The sequence below is a fragment of the Rhinolophus sinicus genome, linkage group LG07 (genome assembly GCF_036562045.2).
Source record: "Rhinolophus sinicus isolate RSC01 linkage group LG07, ASM3656204v1, whole genome shotgun sequence".
Lineage (NCBI taxonomy): Eukaryota > Metazoa > Chordata > Mammalia > Chiroptera > Rhinolophidae > Rhinolophus > Rhinolophus sinicus.
The window spans coordinates 108,567,774-108,591,773 of record NC_133757.1 but is presented as its reverse complement, the minus strand read 5'-3'; the positions used below and the strand labels follow the sequence as shown (position 1 = coordinate 108,591,773).

The 24,000-nt window shown below is 40.2% G+C and overlaps 1 long non-coding RNA gene across 1 annotated transcript in view; it reads right to left on the bottom strand.

Moving 5' to 3' along the window:
- Nucleotides 1-24,000, bottom strand: part of LOC141572744 (uncharacterized) — a 79,320-nt gene that overhangs the window by 51,236 nt on the left and 4,084 nt on the right. Inside the window, exon 2 of the long non-coding RNA XR_012498199.1 lies at nt 13,863-13,936. This is a non-coding gene — a long non-coding RNA (uncharacterized LOC141572744). The remainder of the gene's footprint in view (nt 1-13,862; nt 13,937-24,000) is intronic.

Below are 24,000 nucleotides of genomic sequence, written 5' to 3'. Positions count from 1 at the left end.
ACTGAAACACTGGCTTTTTTCCTGTCTTCCTGTCTCCCCATATTCCAATACACACACACTCACTCACACACACACACACACACACACACACACACACGTGAGTACAAACCTCTTTGTGGGAACCAGAAACTACAACACACTTGTAGTTATTATAGGATTACATGAACAAACAAGTAATTTCCACTCTGTTCTGCCCTTAATCTCTCCAAAGAAACTACCTCAAAACAAAACAAACAAGAGCTTCACTGAAAAATAAACTAGTCGAGGGGCGGCCAGATGGCTCAGTTGGTTGGAGCATGAGCTCTGAACAACAGGGTTGTCGGTTCTATTCCCACATGGGATGGTGGGTTGTGCTCCCTGCAACTAAGATTGAAAACAGCAACTGGACTTGGAGCTGAGCTGCACCCTCCACAGCTAGATTGAAGGACAACGACTTGGAGCTGATGGGCCCTGGAAAAACACACTGTCCCCCAATATTCCCCAATTAAAAAAATAAAAAATTTAAAAAATAAATAAACTAGTCAAACAAATAAACCACTCTGATCTCAGTTTTACCCAGTTTAACCCAGAGGTAGACAATAATAGCTCAAGTAATGGGCTTTCTTTATTCTTCTCCACCATTTCCCTTGCCAGACCCACACTCAGGCGTCCCTAGCTGAGTCAGGACAACGCACGCTCTGAGGAGCACTTTGTAGCTTACATAATGACTACGCAGGCCTGTGTGGCAGGACTCAGGGGCTCCTGTATTCTTCCCTGGGCTTCACACAGCAGAGCAAGAGTCCTTGAGGTCATCCACCCTGAGGGAATCTGTGCTTACAAAATGCACAGATTTGTGTATATTTTTCTACCGAGGTCAGTTAAGAGTTCAGATCGTATTTTTTTCTACCCAATAAAAAAAGACCCAATAAGAAAGCCAAATTAGATTCTTCCAAGAGTTATTTATAACATTAATTGCTGACCAGTGTGATGTGATTTCCAGGGTTTCTTATAGTTCGGTTGTCATGGTGTGTCTGGAGATTGAAGGAATTGTGCCAAATGAAAAAATCAAGGGGAACTTCCAGGCCAACAGAACACATGTGCAATAGATGGGCTCTGCAAAGGACCCCAGTGTTCTGGGGATGGGGAGGAAATGGATCAATGTGGCTGCAACACAGGGGCTGTGCAGGGTGGGGGAGGGAGAAAGGGAAAGGATTAGGAGAGGGAAGTATATAAAGAGAAGTGAGAGCTAGGCTGCGAAGGCCAAACAGCGCCCTGCACTACCAGGGAGCTCACAAAAGGAAGCTTCTGTCCAATCTGCCTCTTTTTTAAAAAACTATGGTTGTGTACAATATTATATTAGTTTCAGGTGTACAATATAGTCACTCGACATTTGTATACCTTAATGTGATCACCCCACTAAGCCTAGTAATCATGTCACCGTGCAAACTTATTACCATATTATTGACTATATTCCCTTCACATTTTCCATCCATCCAGCCACCACCCTCCCCTCTGGCAACTATCATTTGATCTCATAGAAACAGATATGCTTCTTTATAATTCAACAAAATGCAGAGATGTGGTTTCTTAAATTTCTCCTTTGAGGTACTCATTCAGACTACTAGCATCTCCCCACAAAAAAATAAATACCAAGAAGTCATTTGACCCTAATATTTGCTGAAAAGTACAACTATGCAAATGGATGTATAGTTGGGAGTTTTTGCTTTTCTCCATGCAATCACAATGGGGTTGATAACAGTTCCCTCCTTACACCCCACCTTCCCTCCAACATCAAAAAGTCATTGTATAATCATCAGTAGAAGTAAACAGGCATAGTTCCAACAAGTCGAAATACTTAATGGTTCATTAATGACTCAGGAATTTGGGTCTAAGGAATATGATCATTCGCTATCAAAGAATTTCAAATATGTATTCACTTCGATTTTAGTCTCTAAGGAACATATGAATGTGTGACGCTTCAGTCACCTTTTTTAATGGCTAGCACTGGGCTGTGTGAAGGGATGTGTCTCCCCAGGCCTTGTGACAAGGCCTGAAAAGAGTGACTGCCATTTTGATAAACTCACATGGTTCCCTGAATGTACCATCCCCCTGCTCCAAAGGACAACAACCAGCCCTGAACAAAGACAAGACGGCAGGGTTGGCTTCAGCCCGCTCCTCCCTCATGCACACCTTCATTTTTGTTCTGTCCCTTCCCAACCGAAACACACGAAGTGTCTTAGTCAACTCACGCTGCCATAACGAAATACTATAGATTGGGTGGAATGAAAAACAGGAATTCATTTCTCAGAGCTCTGGAGGCTGGAAAGCCAAGATCAAAGTGCCAGCAGGGTCAGTGTCTGGTAAGAGGTCCCTCTCCGTGGGCTGCAGACAGCTGCCTTCTGCTGTGTCCTCACGTGGCCTTTCCCCTGTGCTTACCCAGAGAAAGAGAGAGACGTCTTATGTCTTCTTGTCCTTCTTCTTTCTACTCTCTCTTCTTCTTCCCCTTCTTCCTCTCCTCCTCCTCCTCCTTCTTCTCTCTCTTCTTCTTCTTCTTCTTCTTCTTCTTCTTCTTCTTCTTCTTCTTCTTCTGCTATTATTACTACAACTACTTCTACTACTACTAAAGCCACTAATTCCATCATGAAGGTCCCACCCTCATGAGCTCATTGAACCCCAATTACCCTCCAGTGGCCTCATCTCCATACCATCACATCAGAGATTAAGGCTTCAACATAAGAATTTTGGAGGGTTGTGTTTAGTTCATACCATTCTTCCCCTGGCCTGCCAAAACCACGGCCTTCTAGTATACAAAATGCATTCATTTTATCCCAACAGCCTCGTAAGTCTTAACTCATTCCAGCATCAACTCTAAAGTCTAAAACCCAAAGTCTCATTTAAATATTATCTAAGTCAGACATGGGTGAAACTTGAGAGATAATTCATCCTGAAGCACAATTTCTCTCCAGCTTTGAACCTGTGAAACCATACAAGTTATGTGCTTCTAAAATACAAGGGAAAAACAAGTGGAACAAGCATACATCGCAGGATGGATAGTCCCATTCCGAGAGGCAGAAATCAGAAAGAAGAAAGAGGTGACTGGTCCTCAGCAAGTCTGAAACCTAGCAAGGCAAATTCCATCAGATCTTAAGGCTCGAGAAAAAAATCCTCTTTGGTTTAAAAACTCTGCCTTCAGGACCCGCCAAGGCAGCAGTCCCACTTGCAAGGTGCTGGCACACAGGGGTTGCTCCCCCAAAGGCTCTGGGGGACCCAGCTCCTAAGGTTCCACAGGGCAGCCCCACTCCTGAGGCACTGGGGGGCTCTTCCTGGCCTACAGAAACAGGAGTGGCAGCACTACCGTTTCAAACTGAGGAGAAAATAGCCTTGATTGCTGGGTGTTTGGTGAGAATGGCTGTCCTCATGATTGCTGAATCTTCTTCAGGGTCAGTCTTCCCTTTTGTTGAAGAACAGCACATAGTCAGAGCCAAGCAGGTCCATAGTGCTATCCTATAGAATCCAAGATCCTACAGCCTTTGTTTACTTCGGCCCATTTCTGTCCTGTCCATTCAAACTGGAAGTGTTTTTGCTCCTATAATCCTATAAAATTGTATGAAGTGATAGCGCAGCCATATCCTTGGTGTTTTCTTCAGAACATGTTTCCTCATTGTTTTTGCAATATGGAGAGGCTGAGAATTTTCCAGATCTTTAAGTTCTGGTTCATTTTTACTTAATAAGTCCTTCTTTAATTCATCTCTTTCTTCTTTCATTTTACTCTTCCCTCTCATCTCTCATATGACATTCCTCAGCCACGCCTTCAACACGTAGCTTAGAAATTCCCTCAGCTAAATAGCCGATTTCATCACTTGCGAGTTCTGCTCGCCACAAAACACTAGAACATAGTTCGGCAAAGTTCTTTGACACTTATAACAGTCACCTTCCCTATACTTTTTAACAAAATATTCCTCGTTACCATCTGAGACTTCACCAGAATCACCCTTACTGTCCTTCTTTCTAGCATGCAGCTGAAAATTCTTTCATCCTCTACCCATTATCCAATTTCAAAGAGGTGTTCACATTTTCAGGTATTTCGTTCAGCAGCACCCTACTTCTTGGTACCAAAATCTGTCTTAGTTTGGATTCTCCAGGGATACAGAACAAATAGAATATATACATATATATAAAGAGATTTATTGTAATGAATTGGTTCAAATAATTATGGAGACTGAGAAGTCCCAAGATCTCCAGTTGGCAAGTTGGCGACCCAGAGGAGCCAATGGTATAAGTTCCAATCTATGTCCAAAGGCAGAAGAAGAACAAATGTCCGAGCTCAAAGACAGACGGGCAGAAAGAATTGTTTCTTACTCAGCCTTTTTATTCTATTCTGACCTTTGACAGATTGAATGAGGCCCACTCACATTGAGGATGGCAATCTGCTTTCTTCAGTCTACTGATTCAGATATTAATCAGAAACATCCTTACAGGCATGCCCAGAAATGTTTAGCCAAATATCTGGGCACCCTGTGGCTCAGTCAAGTTGACACATAAAATTCACCATTACGCCAGGTCATCTACTTTGACCTGCTTTCTTGTTTTCTTTCTTTTTTTTTTTGAGATTTTATTGGGGAAGGGGAACAGTGTGTACTTCCAGGACTTTTTTCCAAGTCAAGTTGTTGTCCTTTCAATCTTAGTTGTGGAGGGCGCAGCTCAGCTCCAGGTCCAGTTGCCGTTGCTAGTTGCAGGGGGCGCAGCCCACCATCCCTTGCGGGACTTGAGGAGTTAAACTGGCAACCTTGTGGTTGAGAGCCCACTGGCCCATGTGGGAATCAAACCAGTAGCTTTCAGAGTTAGGAGCATGGAGCTCTAACCGCCTGAGCCACCAGGCCGGCCCTGCTTTCTTGTTTTTTCCTCACATGTTTAACCCTAGCCTCTCCCATTCACCACAATTTTTCTGATTTTGCCCAATAACCAGAGCCTCTCTAAGAGACTGTTTGATTGCCCTAAAAATTACTTCTAAGATATTGACTGCCAATTACTTAACAATTATTCTCTCTGTTGCATTTAACCAGCATTTTATTTAAGGAAGAAAAAAGTTTTTATTGTGGTAAAATACATATAGAATAAAATTTACCATTTTAACCATTTTAAAATGTAAAATTCAGTGGGATTAAGTACCTTCATAATGTTGCACAACCATCACCACTATCTCGTTCCACAACTTTTTCAACGCCCCAAAAGGAAACTCCATACCATGAAGCAGTCGTTCCCCACTCCCATCCACCCCACCCCCAGCAACCACTAATCTGCTTTCTGTCTCTATGCATTTGCCTATTCTGGATATTTCATATAAGTGGTATCATACACTATTTGGCCTCTCGTGTCTGGCTTGCTTCACTAAGGAAGAATGTTGGCCTGCTTAACTAAGGGAAGGTGAAAAACAGAAAGCGGAACATACTTTGTGATATAAACATTTTGAGGCACCTCTGAAACCACACCAACCTTCTATTTAGTTGTTTTACCAAGATTTGGGGAACTCATCTGTGATTCATATGCCCTAGACATTCTGCTCTAAGTTATTATTTCTTTTTTTCCATGGAGGTTTGAGACAGCCAAACACAAGCTGGCATCAGGCCAGGGTGAGAATGTGAGGACACTTCAGGGGTCCCATTTCTCCCCATGAGGGAGGCCTTCCTTCCTTGAAAGCAACCTGGCAGGACCACAGGGGTCATGAGGTCATACAGCCCCGAGCAGCACAAGGGTGTTTGTCCCCTGACACTTTAGGTCTTGAAAAGAAAAGCCAGCGCATCTCTGGCAGTAACGTAAATCATTCATGGGCTTTATCTAAAAAGAGAGAATATTTATAGGGAAAGAAAATGGATACCACTTCAATGTTAAAAATCACTTCCAGAAGAAGATGTTTAATCAAATGTGAGTCAAAGATACTGCGTTCATCGTTTCCACACAGCAGAGCTACTGAGTTAGCAAAAGGTTTGCTGAGATACTGGTTTCTACAATGCGGGTGGTTTGAAAGAATTACATAGCTGTATTGGGAATATGCCACACAGATGGCCAGCTCAGACTATGAGTCTGTGAGTCTGCTGAAGTTTTGTGGGAAATGAGCAGTTTGGCAGCCCTCCCCCCCCCCCCCCCCCACCCCTCCCACCCCCCGCCATCTAAAGGGTCTAAGAATGGCAGGCCAGCAGGGTCCAGGGGCCGTAGGGGTCTCCTTAAAATGCTGGCGTACTGGAAGCCCCACTGGAGGGTTTCAGTTGTGTCACAGATTTCATGTGCTGTCGACTCCTACAGCTTTATTTGCTCTACATGTGACCCCAAGCAGAGGCTGTACTTTTCTTTTTCGGCTCTTCCTCTTTTACCAATCTCCCATTTTTATTATTAATAATTAAACACAAACAGCTTGTGAATGTTTTTAGTCTTGATTTCTATCCTGTTACTATTTATATTTATGCTAAGATCAAAGTATGGATTCATCCCCAAATGAGTTCATGTTGTTTTCTTGCTTCTGTTTCAAAATATGGACCACAGAGTCTTTATAATTTTATTCCATGATGACGAGCTTAGATTTAATCATATACACAAGCTTCAATAACTCGCTAAACAAATCCATGTGAGGATAAAAGGAAGATCGCAGGCCTGCTCTGGGCACAAAGGCCTTTATATGTTTCTCTTTCTTTTCAGAAGTTTCTGGAATCTAACTGAACACAGAGAACTCTGGTTTAAAATTCACAATGATTCCTTTTTAAATAACAGCATTTATCTTTGTATGGGGTTCGTCATCCCAAAAGGATTCCTATTTGACAGCATAGACATTTACATTCAAAAGACATAACTGCAAGGCAAGGTCACTGGGTTTTACGGAATACATGGAGTTTAATGGATGCTGCCCCCTCAAACAAGCAGCGACATTCCAAGGATATTGCTACTATTGAACACCATTTTGGAATTCCAATTAGGGAAATGTTCCTTCCCACAGTGAGGGAATTGCTTTGAATGTCCCCAATGGTTAAAAACATCTTTTTCTCATCAGTATAAGTTTCATTTTTGGAAACAACCAAGTCATTCAATAAGGCAGATGATAACCGACTTTAGCCTAAATGAGAGGTGACTACAATATAATAAAACGAACTTTTTCTTTAATATGATTCCTTAAGTTGTCCCAGAGTTAATTCCAAAAGCACTTCCTCAAATGTTTAGGAACAATAGCAGCATGGTTGAAAGAAGAGTCTAAACCTCCAAAGCAACTCATCTGAAAAGGAGGACTTTCATTTGAATATATGGATTTTTAAAAAGAACAATAGGCGATCCTCTTCTTGTTTGATTTTCACAGACACCCCATGTTACCGGTTATTAGATAAGGAGAGTTGGCTATTTTTCATCTTGTTATAGGATAAAATTTTATTGAACAATTCAGTTTTTCGAGTGAACAGAAGGCCAAAGCTTAAATACGTTCATAGAACTGTGCTTTAGTGACCTCTTCCAAAACAAACTTAACACATTCACATGGTCATACAATCTGGAAGTTAATGTATGTCCTGGACACAACAGATAAACATATTAAATGTCAACAAAAATATCATAATACTAACTCTGTGCACTACAAATTATATTTTTGGTTTCAAAGTCTTGTTTCCAAAGTTAACTTCATTAAGCATGTCTATGCTTAATGCAAGAATGGCGTATATTGAAATCTTAGGCACCATACAAATTAGTTTAAATAAGTTTTGTATTTTGCCCACATAGAGGTACTTAATATAAATGTTTTTGGTTTTTTTATATATATTCTTGTTGATGATAAAAGGGAGAATGAAACCACCATGCACTGGGTACCTATTGTACACAAGAACTGAACACATGACTAATTTACTCCTCTCAGCATTTCTGAGCTAAATATTTTTATCCCCTTTGACAGATGAAGAAACCGAGGCTTGAGGAATTTAAACAGCAGAACACTGGCACACCACTGGTAAGTGAGAGAAATGCATTCAGAATTATCTGACTATGGGTGGAGAAAATAAAACAACGCCCACGGTCTTATGTTTGGAAAATAAAATTAAAGTATCTTCCAATAGAGAACCTTTAAAAACAAAACAAAACCAAAAAAAAACCCTGAAAACTGATGTTATCATTCCCCCTAATTATTGTTTTCACTAATCTCAATAATTCTTTTGTCATACTTTTCCTCCAAAATGAAATAGTACAGTTATCTCCTGATCTGGGAAATAAAATGTTCTATGAATTTTGTTATTTGTACAAGGAGCCTTTGGAAAACAGTTAAATGCTTAAACCAGTTAAGGGTGGGACATATAAAAATAATGCAAAATAAATAAATAAAAATAATGCAAGCGAAATAAAGAGTTATTGAAGTGAATAGAACAAATTTTTTTAAAAATTATGAACCATAGTTTAAAGACACTAGGAGCCCTAACCATCCATGGGGGTAATAGGTTAAAGATTTAAATGAGGAAAGTAATAAGGAGGAGATCCTTCAAATAAAATGCAAGAGGAAATTGAGGATAAATGTCAGAGCTTTCCATTAGGCCTGAAGACATATTTTACTGATGACTTTGTTTTTAAAAGTGTTTCTGTTTTGTTTTTGTTTTTTTACATTTGTTAATGACCCCAGTTTTTCAGCTTATCTCCCAGTTTATTCTGCCTAGTAAAGCTTGATGTTTTTGGCTTTTATTTTCTTGTTCAACTCCTACTGATGGACAATTTGAGAGAAAACAAATTAAAATAAGTCACCTGGATTAAATAACGATTTTTTTTATCATCTTGATGGATAACACTTTGTTTTCAAAATAAATGTAAGTTCCAAAATTTACTAATATTTTGTGAGATTTTTTACCTTAATTTTGTGAGCATTTCATTCTCGTTGCTTTCTGTCTTTACCACTGCTGAAAACAAATACCACCCAAATCCTAAAACAGGTTAAACCTGAAGTGACTGATGTTTTGACAATGATATGGTGAAAAAATATCCAGAAATTTAGACTTGAGAATATGCTCTCTGAGGAGATCACAAAATCTCAAATATACTTGCATAATTCTGGCTTTTTTTGGCGGGTGGGGGGTGCTTTCTGGAAGTCTACATCTGTTTTTATGCAAAAAGGATATAGAGAAATATGTGCATTGCTCATCTTGAGTTTACATTTTATGAAGCAGAGCTGAGTACAGAATTTCCTTTCACTTCAAAAGGCATACCACAGGGTGAAAAGAAAGGGATTGGGTCCTTCCAGCCAAACATTGCCCTCTGGCACTCATACTCAACACTCCAGGGATCTAAGAGGGCAAACTCTGGCCCCTTGTAACTCTAGGTAACATTTCCCACAACCCCTGACTCGTAAATATTGACATTTGGGAAAAACAAGAACAGAAAAGAAAAAAGGGTTTTCCTCCCTCAAAAAAAGTTGTTTCAAGCTGAAATGTTCTTATACAAGTATTTTCTAAAGCCTGAGTTACATCAAAGACACTGCTATAATTTTAAATAAAATATACTTTATCTTGGTATTTAAAAAACAAATAGTCTTATACATTAACAACTAGAGACTATAGGAAACAAAATTTTCAATGGAGTTTGTTGTTACTGTCTTTTTGTTTTTGACATCAGGAACGTAGTTTCAACTAACAGGACTGAGTTGAATGCAATTTTTTTAAAAGGAACTAGAACAATGTTCTCAGAGAAAATCTTTTTTGCTGAATACCAAATTTTAAATCAGAGTGAATTTGGAATTCTCTATTTTCAGCAAAATCTTTTCTTCTTCCTTTTAAGTATTTGTCTCCACTCCTCTGCTTCAAAAGCAGAAATAATATGGTTACCGGAGACCTCTGAGAATTCCCCACAAACCCAGCCCCTTTGCTTCCATTGTGGAACTGCAGCGCGACCTGGTGGCACTTCCTGCTATGTACGGTTTAGGAGGCCTAGGTACGGTTTAGGCGGGTGAACAGACAAAATTACAAACAAATAAAAGGATGCCTTGTGGTCAGGCTTTTAGAAAATCAACTACCAGGAAAAATAACTGTGGAGTGGCTCTCTTACATTCTAGTTACACAGAGCGGTGTTGTTGTTTTTTATAGTTTTGAATATTATATACATAAAAAAATAGTTTTGTAAGGTTAGTGATGAGTCAGTTATGGACATAGGCAGATAATTTTTAACATTCATATATTTTCACAATAATCCCTTTGCTATGACTTTTTTAATTATATAAACAATGTTGCAAAAGCATTTAAAGGGCAAAACTATCTTTAATAAGTGATAAAGTAAACTGCATAGTTTTATTCCTTTTCCCTTTGTGTTTTGGGCACTGCCAAAAAGACAAAAAGAAAAAAAGAGAAGAAAAGTAAATAAAAGAAGAAAAAAAAAGAAAGGAAAGATTCGTATGTCATGAGACTTCCCTAGCAGTCAAATTTTAGCTAATAAGAACTTCGTTACGTTCTTTTCTATTCTTAAAAAGGAAATATATGTTTGATATTTTTTCCCCTAAAAGAAAAGAAAAATTTATATGCTTTTCTTTCACAGTTAGCAATACCATTGATGCAAGATTTTATGGACAAAATGATGATTCACAGTACAGTCAGCCCTCCATATCTGCAGGTTCTGCATTGCAGATGCAAACAACCATGAATCAAAAATACTTGAAAAATTATGTTTTGTGGTTGCTGATGAGTACTCTGTAGTTAGGCCTATGATAGTTGCATCTGTACTGAACATATACAGACTTTTATTTTCTTGTCTTTATTCTCTAACCAATACAGTATAAGGAGGATCTACATAGCATTTACATTGTATTAGGTATTATAAGTAATGGGAGGAAGGTAAGAAAAGAGCCTGGCTAAGATGAGAGAAACAGAGTCCTAGCAGAATCACACCCCCTTGCATGTGGACACTAACAAAGAAACATCTCCAAAAGGGCTTCCAAAAAGTGGGAACAAAAAATCACTAGACGCAAATGAAAACTGCTGCCCTGTCCAGGGCCTTGATTTCAGACTAATGGGTACCTGAGCAGAGACTCCATCTGACCTACCATAATTGTGAGAGAATGAATTTGGGTTGTTGTAACCCACTATGCTTCTAGTGATTTGTCACCAGCAATAGAAAATGGATACAGGCCAGATGCAACAACTTGTCCTTCACTCAGGAAGGGCTATTTTGACATGCCCTAAATGACTAGGACCTTGGAAAACTGAAATGGAGACATGTGAGCAGGCTCCAATGAAATTGGGTACCTGGACCACAGATAATCTGTTGAACCTTCTTTGCCAAAAGAAGCAGCTATGGTAACTGTGCTTAAGGGGGTTACTCTCCCTTTGCCTGAAGAACATCGCTGGTATACAGCACAGGGAGGTATCCAAAGGTTTAGGGAGACTGGACTTTGAGCTCCAGCTCAGACACAAAGACAACAGCTTTACAAAGACTATTCAATTAGCTCCCACAATTGTATAAGGTCAGATCGCTGTAACAAATGTGTGTGTGTGTGTGTGTGTGTGTGTGTGTGTGTGTGTATCCCAGTGTTTCTGCTTTCCTGGTTGAACCCATAGTGATGGAGGAGAGGTCACTGTCACTGATACCATGTTCAAGGTGTATCTTCTTTGCCCCAGGCCCCGGTAGCCTCCTAGTGTACTTTCCTCAAAGAGTTATCACCTACTCATCTGGGAGAGACAAAAATCACATGTTTTCCTCAATTTGGTTCAAGATGTTCAGAACAGTTTAAATAAAATCACCATGGAGTTATCATCAACCCATTCTTTACATGTAAAAAAGAACGATGTAAGAAAATATATAATTTTTCTGTTCTAAAAACATTATACTCTTGTTTTCCCCCAAAAGTATTGCCTTGATATTCCCATTTATTTTGTGTCTTTTTGTTTAAGGAATGATCTATTAAAAAATGATTTGTGCCATTTTGGTTTGTATGCAAGCGAAAGAAACACAAACTAACTGTCGCAGTGAAGCTTCAGTCAGAGAAGCAGAGCCACCTACGTACCACAGGAATAAGAGGTTTTTGTTGGGATTAGACCTCACACCATGTGGGCAGCTGAGGAAGTAAAAGTCACAGGACTTGAGAAAGTCACTAACTCACCCTGTAAAATCACCAGCGTGAGTGGGTAAGTCGGAGCTTGCAAGGAAATCTGAGAAGAAACTATACCCAGCTGCTTCCGTGGGACGGTGAAGGGGGAGTTCACACAGAGGATCATGGGAAGATGCTCCCGTGATAATAAAAGCAATAAATACTATTATCTAATCTATGTGTCCTTACCACCTCTGTGAGCCTGCAGCCAAGTGTCTGGGTAGACGGGAGGGAGCTGAGTCTGCTTTGGGTGAGCAGGGCAGTGGTGGAGGAAAGCAAGAATAAGTGGGCCCCACAGATACCTCTGTGTCTATCTGACCAGCATGGCCTTCCAAGAATAATGGTCTTTGCTTCCCTTCAATCTCTTGGAAGTTCCTCTTTGGCCAACTCTAACCCGGAACCGTACATGGAAGGAGATTCAGGGAAACAGAATTCCCAGATGTCAGGGCATAATCCCGCTCACTAGCTAAGAAAAAGAGAACTTGATTATAAGGATCCTGGGACTCCTCACAGAGCTGAGGACAAGAAGGAAACTAGGTCTCAGGAACAGTCAGAAACAGGAAATCAGATGCCATCAGGGCTTTCATGTTGTTCCCCACTTACCTGCTCCTTTATCTGCCTCTCCACACACTGCCCTGCTCCACTACAGGAAACCTATGCTAACTGCTGACAACGCCCAAGCTTTCCCTCTTACATCTTTTTCAGACGTGTTAATGGGAGAGAAACTATCTCAGCTTTATCTCTTGGTGCCTTGGCCAAGAAATTCTGAGAAAGGACTCACTGGCCAGTGGGCTGGGGCATGTTATAGAATAGCTACTCCTGCTGTACCACGTGGGCAGAAAAGGAAGGAGCAGTTTTCAAAAGTAGAGAGTTTTGAGCAAAGTAGCTCATGGGTGTACACTACATGGGGAAGGGAGCACTTATAACAGGCTCAATGCTGAGAACAAGAGCTTTGCATATATTATAATTTAATACCTCTGTCAACCCTCTGAGGTTGTTATCATTCTGGTCCCATTTTACAGATAAGGAGACTGAAACTCAGAGACATTATGTCCTACAGAAGGTCCCAGAGCACCTAAGTAGTAAGAATGGTCTGGCTCCAAAAGGTGCTGTTTGTCCTACACCAGTGGTTTCCAGTGTTTCAAGGAGCCCAGTAGCTGCTCCATTTGACTGTCACTATGTGGTGGGCTTTCCCCCAACGTTGCATTTACCATGTTTTTTTTCAAGTTTTTAGAAACCTCTATGCCGTATTATACTACCTTCTTTCTCATTTCATAGGTAGCAGAGACACAAAATGAAGACCCAAAGAACACACCTGGAGAAAAGCTCTGACTCCTGGTAGACAGCTCATTTCCCTGTTTCCCACTGCCCCTGCACCCTTGGTCATCCACTGCAGTAAATGTGATCAAAACTACTTTTCACTTCTTACGTGGAGCAAGAGAAAAATCGCTGTTCACGCTCAAGTACATTTAGTTTAGTGTAATCAAAACAAACAAACAAAAATCCACACTTAATATAATCATGTAAATTGCTATTGATATTACTTCAGACTCAAGAATCTTCTACCAGAAAGAAAGGTCAAAGCAAAATGGAACAATAGCTTGGAAGTTCATTTCTTTTCCTTCTAGGATTCATTATCAACAACTAATATATATTGAGAAAGCTATTATAAAGCAGTGTACCAAGCATTATATGTATATATAAATAAACACACACACACACACACACACACACACATATCACAAAGTTCCCATAAATTCTTGAAATAAAGTATGAGACAAGCGAAATGTCTCCCTTGCAGTACCTTCAGACGCTCACTTTTCTCCGCCATAAGGAAAGCTGCGATGGAAAATTTTGGGAAGCATGAGTAGTGGGTTCCTGTTGAACAAAAGAAAAAGAAAAAGTGATGAAACAGCAGCTAAAAGATAAATTGTAAGATTCCTAACCTTTTCTCGAAGAAAGAATTGCCAATTAAGAGTAAAGAAATCTTTTTCTTTAAATCAGCTGTAAACTGCATTATATAGCCTCCACAATAAATATTATTATCTAATCTATGTAATACATAATATATAATATTTATAATAAGTAATATAAATGTTATAAAGAGAAATATGAGTTTATATCTACGGGCTTCCGCAATAAGAAAGTATCTAGTTTTATAAACAATCTTTGGGGAAAAATAAAGAAGAACAAAACCCTGCTAGATCTAAAAATTTGTAACTGTGTACACACACACACACACACACACACACACACACACACAGTTTCCCAAATTTAAAGTCATCTGATTAAGAAACCACAGTCCCCTCTTAAAACTGAAATTCTTTAAGTCCCTGAGTGAAGATAATAATGATATAGCTAATATAATATACATACAATAATAGCTCACTATCAGAAATTTTAAGGATTAACCTATAACTGGAAAGCTTCATTTTGGCATATTTTTGCATAAAATTTTACTAGTCTTCAGTTTCAAAATTTGCTCTTCCGTTGCCTGGCTTTTCATCTCTCAGAAAACATGCCACGCCGTCTCCCTGAGGATAACTAGGACGGTCAGTACCATGTTGCTGTACACTTCAGATCTGGACATCGTCACCCATTTGCTCTTTCCAAAGCTGCAGGACACTTATTTTAGGACACCTGTCCTACTATATCAGTTTTTAAAAATGCTGGTGACAGTGTCGCTGAAAATTCAAATGGAAAAGAATTGGAAAGGGTCAGCTTCTTCTGCTGATTTTACAAAACCGATTCTGGAGGAGACTGTTTCTCTGCAGGATGACCAGGGTATGGCACTGCTAATTCTATCACTGAAGCCCCTTCATAATCAGTGTAGATGGCCACACGGTTCATTCAGCCCTTAGTGATGAGAATCAAACGTGAGGATGGCTGAAATAATTGGGGCAAATCTGCAGCAGGCCAGTTCAGGGGTCATATAAAAATCAGGGCGTATTTGAAAAATCATAAGGGATTATATTCTCTGTGGGTAAGATAGGAGTGATGATGATGAAATATCAGCCAACTTCAGAAAGACACTAGCAAGTAAAATAACGTAAATCATTAATATTTATATAGGTGTGGAATAAATAATACTGTTTATCGTATAAATTTAGGCAGATTTATGCCCCGAAAATCTAACTTCCAGCTCATTACCTCTCATAATAAAAAAGTTAGCCAGTAATGGGAACACCAGGGAGTCAGACAACTCTAAGCTAAAGTATTATTTTTAATACTTTATTTCACTATGCGGAGTTGGATTTCTTCCGTTTGCCACACCAAATCCATCCTCTGCCCCTCTCTGTGTTGTGTTCTGTGCTCTGGGAGGTTGATCTGTTTGGACTCCGTCAATAAGCTCCCTTGTCTTCTGGCTTCCAATTAGGTTTGGCCAACAGGGAACATGAATGGGAGATCAGAGGAAAGGAGAGTTAGATGGAGCATTAATGGTTTCAGCTCCCTTTGATCGGGTCACCCCTCAAAAGAAGGTCAGCTCTTTTTAAAGGGCCCCCTCCACACACCTCTCTATCTTCACATTCCAGCAACTACTTCTTCCTCTTTGCCCAGTCGTTTCTCTACTCCCTGCCCAAAACCTTTGTAGACAGTCCCCTTATGAACCTCTCCTCAAACCACCCAATTTGATTGGCCATGTATGTGTAACTTTGGTTGAATCATAGAACCAGTGTGAGGAGAAAAGTCTTTTGTCTCTGATCCAGATAGCTCACGTCTTCTGTTAGCATCTAGGAAACTGTGGCAGGAGAACCTGTCAGTTTGCAAACGGTGAAAATCTCAGGCCCTTCCCAGTTCTCAACAGTCCACGAACTCCCAGCTCAGGAAGCCACCATTCTGAAACCATACATTTCTGTATCAGGCCTGCTGCCTTTTATATTAACTGCAGTCGCTTTTCCTCTGGACGTGAAGTACTGCTACTTGGCTTATACGGGGTCTGGGTCCCCCCAACTTCAGTGAAATAAGGAAACCTGTATTAACTGTTGTTCCCCAACAGCAGCTACAATTACAGACAGCCACTCAAGCATTTTCTAAAGAGGGTGGCACTCCTTTTACCAGTGCATTTGCTCTCGGCCCCTTCTCGGGGACATAAAAGACGGTCGGGGACTGAATGGACTGCACATGAAAAACCCAATCTAGCATGTCCAGTTCCCCAAAAATAAGACCAGCTCTTATATTAATTTTTGCTCTAAAAGACACATGAGGGCTTATGTTCAGGGGATGTCATCCTGAAAAATCATGCGAGGGCTTATTTTCCGGTTAGGTCTTATTTTTGGGGAAACACAGTAGTGTGGCCCCACTGAGTCCAGGTTCAGTTATGTAGACTTGCTGAAGTACAAGAACACAGTGCTGGGGGTGTGTTATATCAGCAATTAAATATTTCAGCCTGGAAATGACACACACACGACTTTCCCTCAAACCTATTGGCCAAAACCACATGGTCCCTCCTGCAAGGGGGACAGAAAAGTATAATGTTTCAGGGTTCTGGAAAGAGAGGAAAACTGGATGTCTCAGCACGACTCCCATGTAATTTAAGGCTGCCCCAAGTGAAGAGCGACAATATCACAAACTATTCATGCACCCTAACGGACAGCCCACTTGACTACACAGCCTCCCTTCATTTCTTCTGAACAACCCCCGGAACCAGAGCTCCTGAAATCCTCCCTCAACTTCGAGGATTGTAGCAGCTATGTTTTATGTTACTTAGTTTTTTCTTTTCTCCCTCCCAACTCCTCACATCTTACACGTAAAGTACCTGTAGTGACTAATATTTTAGGTTTCAGTGGGGACTATGTCTAAACTGTATCACTTTTCAGTAAGACTTTAGTCTGAACCGTTTATACTGTTTACTGGTTCCTTCTGGCCCTGCTAGAGCCAGGTTTTGTATTGACCACTTCTCTTTTATAATGGAATGCTACTGGGCATACCAGGGTTATGGTTCAGTGATCAGATAATAGCTAGTTTGTGATGGGTGGTTTAGGTTGTTTCGTCACCTGGAGTCCCAGATTCAGATTTTCAGTTTCTATCAGGACTCAGCAACAAATTAAGTCATGTTTTTCAAATGATGACTCGTTACAGCATGAACTTCCTCCAAAACATGGGGCTTGCTCTGGGGCTTGCCAGTTTCCAAACAGCATCTCTGCCCCACGCACACTTCTAATGCCACCAGATCTGCTACATCCTAAGGTCCAAGTGGCATGTCAGCCTGCATCCAGCCTGGGCCTGCTGCAGAGCTCGTTCTTCCACGACGCACTTAAAACTGGCTGCTTGGGTTGGTGCAGCACGTCCAAAACCCAAAAAGTGTCATCATTGTGCCTCTTCCTTTGTGGTGGTTGGTGAATGGACTGCCATTTGTCTCTCTGTAGAAGGGATTTCCTATTATGCCTCAAACCAATGGACCCCTTGAAACTTCTCTAACGTGGCAGAGGGCTCCGAACTATCAGTTTGTCTCCCACCCTCTGGTATATATTTCGTTTTCTGCTCACTAGGTCCAACTAACAATAATCAATGTAAAGGACCAATGTGATATTTTATAAAATACAATAAGGATATACCTTTGTCTCTGCTATATAAATGCAAACTGCTTCTGATTTTGCCTAGTGATTGGGATGGAAAACAATGCACTTGCCAGGTTAATAGTTACATGTCAGGTGCCAGGGTGATGACTCATTCCAATAAATATATTGTGTTGAAAACTATAGCTGTAACTACCATCACAATCTGATTAGGTGTGCAACAGTATGTCATTTTTGGGCTTTTGATCTGGTCAAGCAGAAACATTTTAGGCAGCTATAGTAGGAATCACTACTCCTGTCTCTCTCCAGGTTTTTATGGCAGTGCTCAGTTCCTCAATCCCTCCAGGAGTATTGCTTACCACTTATCATGGGTGTATTGTGTGGGAAGAGTTCCAGAGATTCTAGAGCAGGGGTGTCCAAACTTTTTTCAACGTTTTTTACCAAGGGCCATATGCGGTAAAATACATAAACAGCTAGACCACTCACTCGAGGTGAAGTACGAATTGCCTCACCTGGTTTATTTAAGTAAACTAAATATATTTTTGGAATTTGCTGCGGGCCAATTAACAATGGATTGCGGGCCGCAGTTTTGACACCCCTGCTCTAGATGGTCCTTCCTCTCCTAACAGCTCTCACTCCACAGGACAGGGAACTGGAATGGTTCTCTACTAGTTACCAAGTCTATGTATATGGGTGTGTATTCCCACCATAGATTCTGGAACTGGGATAATAAACACAGGATGGGTCTGCAGTCCCACTAGACCCCCCCGCCCCAATGTTAGATGAATGGGGGCCAAGACTTCCTCCAACTTCTGACATCCATAAGCTCCAACTTCCGTGCACTATTATAGTGTTTGCAATCTCTGGGGATCAGTGTAAAATTAGCGCCAGAGTGTAAGAGCTCCCAAAGTTCTGGGTATTTCCCTTTCCCTGGTATTTCCCTGGCCCTGGGTGAATAGCTCCATGTCACTCTGTGGAAGGCTCTTGAGGAAATTCCCTGTATATGCCTCTGGCTGTACTGCAGGATGCTTTTTCAGAGGAAACCGGCCTCCACCTCTGTTGAGGGGCTTTAGGTCTATACACTTAGTTTGGGAATCTGGTAAGAAGCCATGATCCTAGCCATAGTATCTAGTTTCTTCCCATTTCTTGAAAGGACCTTGAAGGATTCCTTCTACAATGTAAAGCAGAACCTCTGTAGGCTGCCCATTTATTTCAAAACACCCCGATTACTATTCCTTCTCTGTGGTTCATTGTACCAACTGCACCTAAACTTGTCTTTGTCAGTAAGGCTCAACCGCCTAGCTTCTACCCCTCTGGAATTCCATTTACCCACTGTAATCAGGGGATGCAATTTTTGTAGCATTTCCCACTGTCATCTCTGGGTATCTGCAGAAAGCCACCATAGTGATGCCCTCTTGCTCCCTTACTCACTGCTTGATGAAGACAGTGGCCCCCAGGCTTTCCTAGAGGGTATGATTAGGTGGTAACAGCAGTGGTAGCTCACAACACAGTTTAGAGAGTCAAATCTAGAGACTGCCACTGCCACCCGTTTCTCAACATTGAACCCTGGAATGCGGCTAGAAGACAACAGCTATGCTGGACCATTCATTCTGCCTTCCAAGGAAGAGGAGAATGCATTACTAGAAGAATCAAATCACTATTCAGAATTTTAGATACAGGGGAATTTGAGAAATGTGACTTCTCAATGGATGGCCACATGCCTGCGAAAAACTCTCTTATGATGGCAGAAGGGAAGAAGAGATTGGAGGATTACTTCCAGTCTGCCATACTCTACTCTCCTTCTCTACTGATTCCTTCCCACAGCATTTCAATATACGCACAGGTGGTTGTTGTTTCCTCCTCTCCATATCCCCCTTTAACTATTTTCCTCCCCTTATTCTACACAATCATATACTATGAAAGAATTGTCCTCAAATACTTATTTATCAGTGGATATAGCAGTCTGAATTTAGCATAAGAAAGGGAGCTCTAGATATCAATATACAATGTACAAAACTGACAGCTATGCAATGATTAAAAGTTGAGGACTATTTGTTCCTGTGTCAGGTCATTTTTTTGACCATCACAGGTGTGGTAGGCAGAACAATGGCCCCCAAAGATGTCCACGCCCTAATTCCAGAACCTGTGAACATGCTACCTTGCATGACAAAAGGGATTTTACTGGTGTGAATGAGGTTAAGGACCTTGAAATTACATTGTTTTGGATTATCTCAGTGGTCCCAATCTAACTAATCACATGGCCCTTGAAAGTATAAGATGGAAAAAATAAAAGAGGGTCCTCTTGAAAGGGACTCAACTCACTGTTTCTGGTTTTGAAGGTGAAAGGAGAAAGGCATGAAACAAGGAATGTGGTCTCCTCTGGAAGCTGTGGACACCCTCAGCTGACAGCGGCACGGAGAGAGACCTTTGTCCTACAACTTCAAGGAACTGAATGCTGCCAGTGACCTGAATGAGCAAGGAGAGATTCTCCCTGGAGTCTTCAGAAAGGACTGTTGCCCTGCCGACTCCTGAGTTTTAGCTTTTTGAGGTCCACGTCAGATATCTGATCTCCCAAACCATGGAGATAATAAACATCCATTATTTAAGCCACTAAGTTTGTGACCATTTGTTATAGCAGCGACAAACAATACACGAGGCAAGGTACTTTTTCCACTTACGTCTTCCTTCCTGGTGTTGCTGATTACAAAGCCAGGGTTTCTGAGAATAGGGGGAGTTGAAAAAGCTTAGTTCTGGGACAGTTGCCTGACTTACAGTATTCTGCCTTAGAATATAAGGGAGAGTGCTAGCAGGCCAGCAGGAAAGGAAAAAACAGAGACCCTGCTCACCTGTTTCCCTCTCCTTTCCCAAGTGAGAAAACTGGAAAGCACAAACCATAGACTTTACATTACAGGATCAAAAACTGACTGCTTCTACCCCTACGCAGTAAAGATGCCACGTACACGGGCGCACTGGTCACACGGGCCCAAGCCTGGTGGGCTCCATTCAGAACTATGTGCACAGTATACTCATTCTAGTGCTGGAGAGGAATGAATTCTCACCCCACCCTCCTACCCTACCTGTGGAAAACCGTATAGAACATGTGCCCGACTTTACTCAAGGGCAACGGACAGCCTGAAACACACGAGAAAAGGAAGCAGTAAAACTCAAGTTCCACAGAGAGCTTTCCTCACATCTGAAGAAGAAAACTATTCCTCCACACTAGGGCAAAATCTTCCCATGAGTCTCCTTACCTCCTGTAAGTCAAAGCCTTCTTTCTATGGGGATCATTATAGTCTAGCATCTAACATACCAATGACATATTGATCTTTGTTTAAATCCTAAAAGAATTTGTTTCAGCACAAAAATATTTTTCCTTGCTCATTTTTTAGTAATGCACAGAATCTTCTTCCTAACCAGAAATACTCTCTCCGAAATCTTCTGAATGATCTAGTTTTGAATGTTACTTCAAGTTATTAAGATTTTTCACATTGCTATAATTTGATATTCCAGAAGTGTCACTTAAATCAGCCTGAAATAAAACATCAATGAAGACCAAAAAAAAAGTTCTTCGCCAGACAGAGCTACTGGAAAGTTCATCTAGTGAGGACTAATTTATAGAAATGGTAATTTATTATTTACTGAGCAAGTTGTTTACACCATTCACAGCATCTTCTTCATTTGAGTAATGAAGGACAACATACACTACTAAGGACGATCAGGTGGCTTAAGATACTTGATCACCTTTCTTGTGAGGAAACGAGAGAGCCTTGCAGTCATTAATCCAGTAATTCTAGTAACAGACTTTTGAGGATGAGGGCAAATGTTCTCTTCACTTAAATATTTATTTCAGTAGTTTAAAAGAGAGACTTTACAAAGAAAATCCAACATGCAAGTTAATATACTGAAGGAATAAACCAGAATTGAGAATGTAAAAATAAAACTGTAATAATAAGCAAAGAAAGTAATCAGAAATCATTGTTTGGCAAGCCCTGGAAATGCAGAGAACAGAATCTGGGATAAAACAAGTAGCAAGTACAAAGGCAAGTCCACGCCAGAAACGCAGATAACAGACCGTAGGGCTGCAATTCCCAAATTGTGTGCTGAGGGCCACACGGTGCTGGACTACACTCCCAGAGGCACTGAGGGATACTGTCAATTTTTGAGAAAAACACAGAAACATTTGTCAGGCATTATACAAATGTCTACAATTAGGATGTTTGGATCTAATGATTTAATAGAAATATTAGACATTTCTTTGCCTCAAGACACCTTGAAAAAATTACTAAGATTCTAAGGGTGCCATAAAGCAAGCAAGTTTGGGAATCTCCACCTTAGGGACATGCTAGGATTCCAAGGACATAGCCTGCTTAGAGTAGAATCAGAAAAGCAGATCAAAGTGGAAATGACAGCACCTTCAGTCTCTGCATCCTAATTATTCCTTGCCTTCCACTCCATCCTGGCTCTAAAGAAAAAGACCTTTGTGCCCTATTACTCTTAATTTACTGTAGAATCCCTTTAAAATCAATGAATCTTACTTTTAAATCAGTGAATTTTTCTCTCACTTAAAATAGCAAAAACAAAACCTTGATTTATCAATGTTCATTTGGGGATCAAACAGCTAGAGTACCCTAAATATTTAGTGTGAGAAAGCCTACTAAAATTTAAATGCTTTCCTAGTGAACAAATGAATGAACTTTATGTTGAGATTCATTCAGCAACTTCCTAAGAGCCCATTATAAACATTTTTAAATTTACTCTAAAGTAAGGGTTGCCAATTTTCTGTAAAAGACCAGATAGCAATCGTTTTAAAATAGTCTTAAAAAAATTTTTTTCACAACTTTAAAAATGGAAAAGCCACATTGAAAGCAGTGAGTATATTCACACTGTTATCAACCAATCTCAAGATCTTTTTACATTTTGCAAAACTAAAACTCTATATCCATTCAACTAACACTTCCCTATTTCCCCCTGTACATCAATGTGCATAGCAGCATTGGACATCATTAGGGAATAGAAAAGAGGGCTCTGTGCTCAGGTTCAAAAGCAATGGAGAAGGACCACATCCATACTCATCTCCCAGGTACACACACAGAGGTTCCTAGCAGCATTATTCATAAGCAAAAGGTGGAAACCAACGTTCACAGCATATTCATCATAGGCAAAAGATGGAAACAACCCAAATGTACATCGACAGATGAAAGGATAAACAAAACGTGGTATATACTTACAATGGAATATTATTCAGCCTTAAAAAAGAAAATTCTGATACACGCGACAACATGGATGAACCTTGAAAACATTATGCTAAGTAAAATAAGCCAGATGCAAAAGGACAAATATTGTATGACTCCCCTTATATGAAGTACCTAGAATAGTCAAATTCATAGAGACCGGAAGTAGAATCGTGGTTACTGGGGACTTGGGGTGAGAAGTGAGAAAAACAGCGCATTAGTGTCTAATGAGCACAGAGTTGAAGTTTGGGATGATGAAAAAGTTCCAGATGTGGATAGTGGCAGTATGTGAATGTACTTAATATCATTGAATTATACACTTAAAAAATGGTTAAAAATGGCAAAATTTATGTTACCTGTGTTTTAATACCAAAAAAAAAAAAAAAAAGAAAAAAATGTAGAAACCGTTATTAACTCAGGGCCATCCAGAAATAGACTGTCCATCACAATTGGGTTGCAGGCAAGTTTGCTCTGAATCATAAGACCCACTAAAACAAAATCGACAAAATGACGTGAAAGACTTAAAATTTTTTCCAAGTCATTGTAATTCACTTTTATTTCAATATGAACATGTTAAACAGATTTTCATATTTAATGTTCATTACATTAACCAAAATTTAACCAAAATTTATAAATGCAACTATAGTATTTATCTACCAAAAAATACTTGAGAGCGGTCTCTTAAGATGGGGTTGAATGTATATACATACAGACATGTAGAGATATGGTGATGCATATAAGTATCTACAGCTTTATCTGTTATAAATGTAGGGAGGTATAAGAACGGTAAAGATGAATAAACCATGGTGTCTTTAACAAAACTTAAAATGTAGACTGAAAGATGAGGTAGGTAAAGCTGAAACTTAATGGGCAAAAATACTCAAAGTTCCGATTTTGAAGTTTGATATTATAGCTTGTACCACTTTTATTTCCTTCCCCCACTCATTTGGTACATCGTGGACCATTTTCCCTCCCATTTGGGGAAAGGAGAGAAAATGACATATTACAAAATTGAGCATACTGTAAAGACCTGCTCAGATTTCTACCCTGCATTTGCCACCATTAAATTTAAAACTCACTTAACTCTTTTGATTGCTTGGCACAATCTCAGACTCTGAAGGCAGTATATTTGTAAAAAAAAAAAAAGAAAAGAAAAACCTGAGGAAACTTACCTAGGCTTAAATTCAGCTCTAAA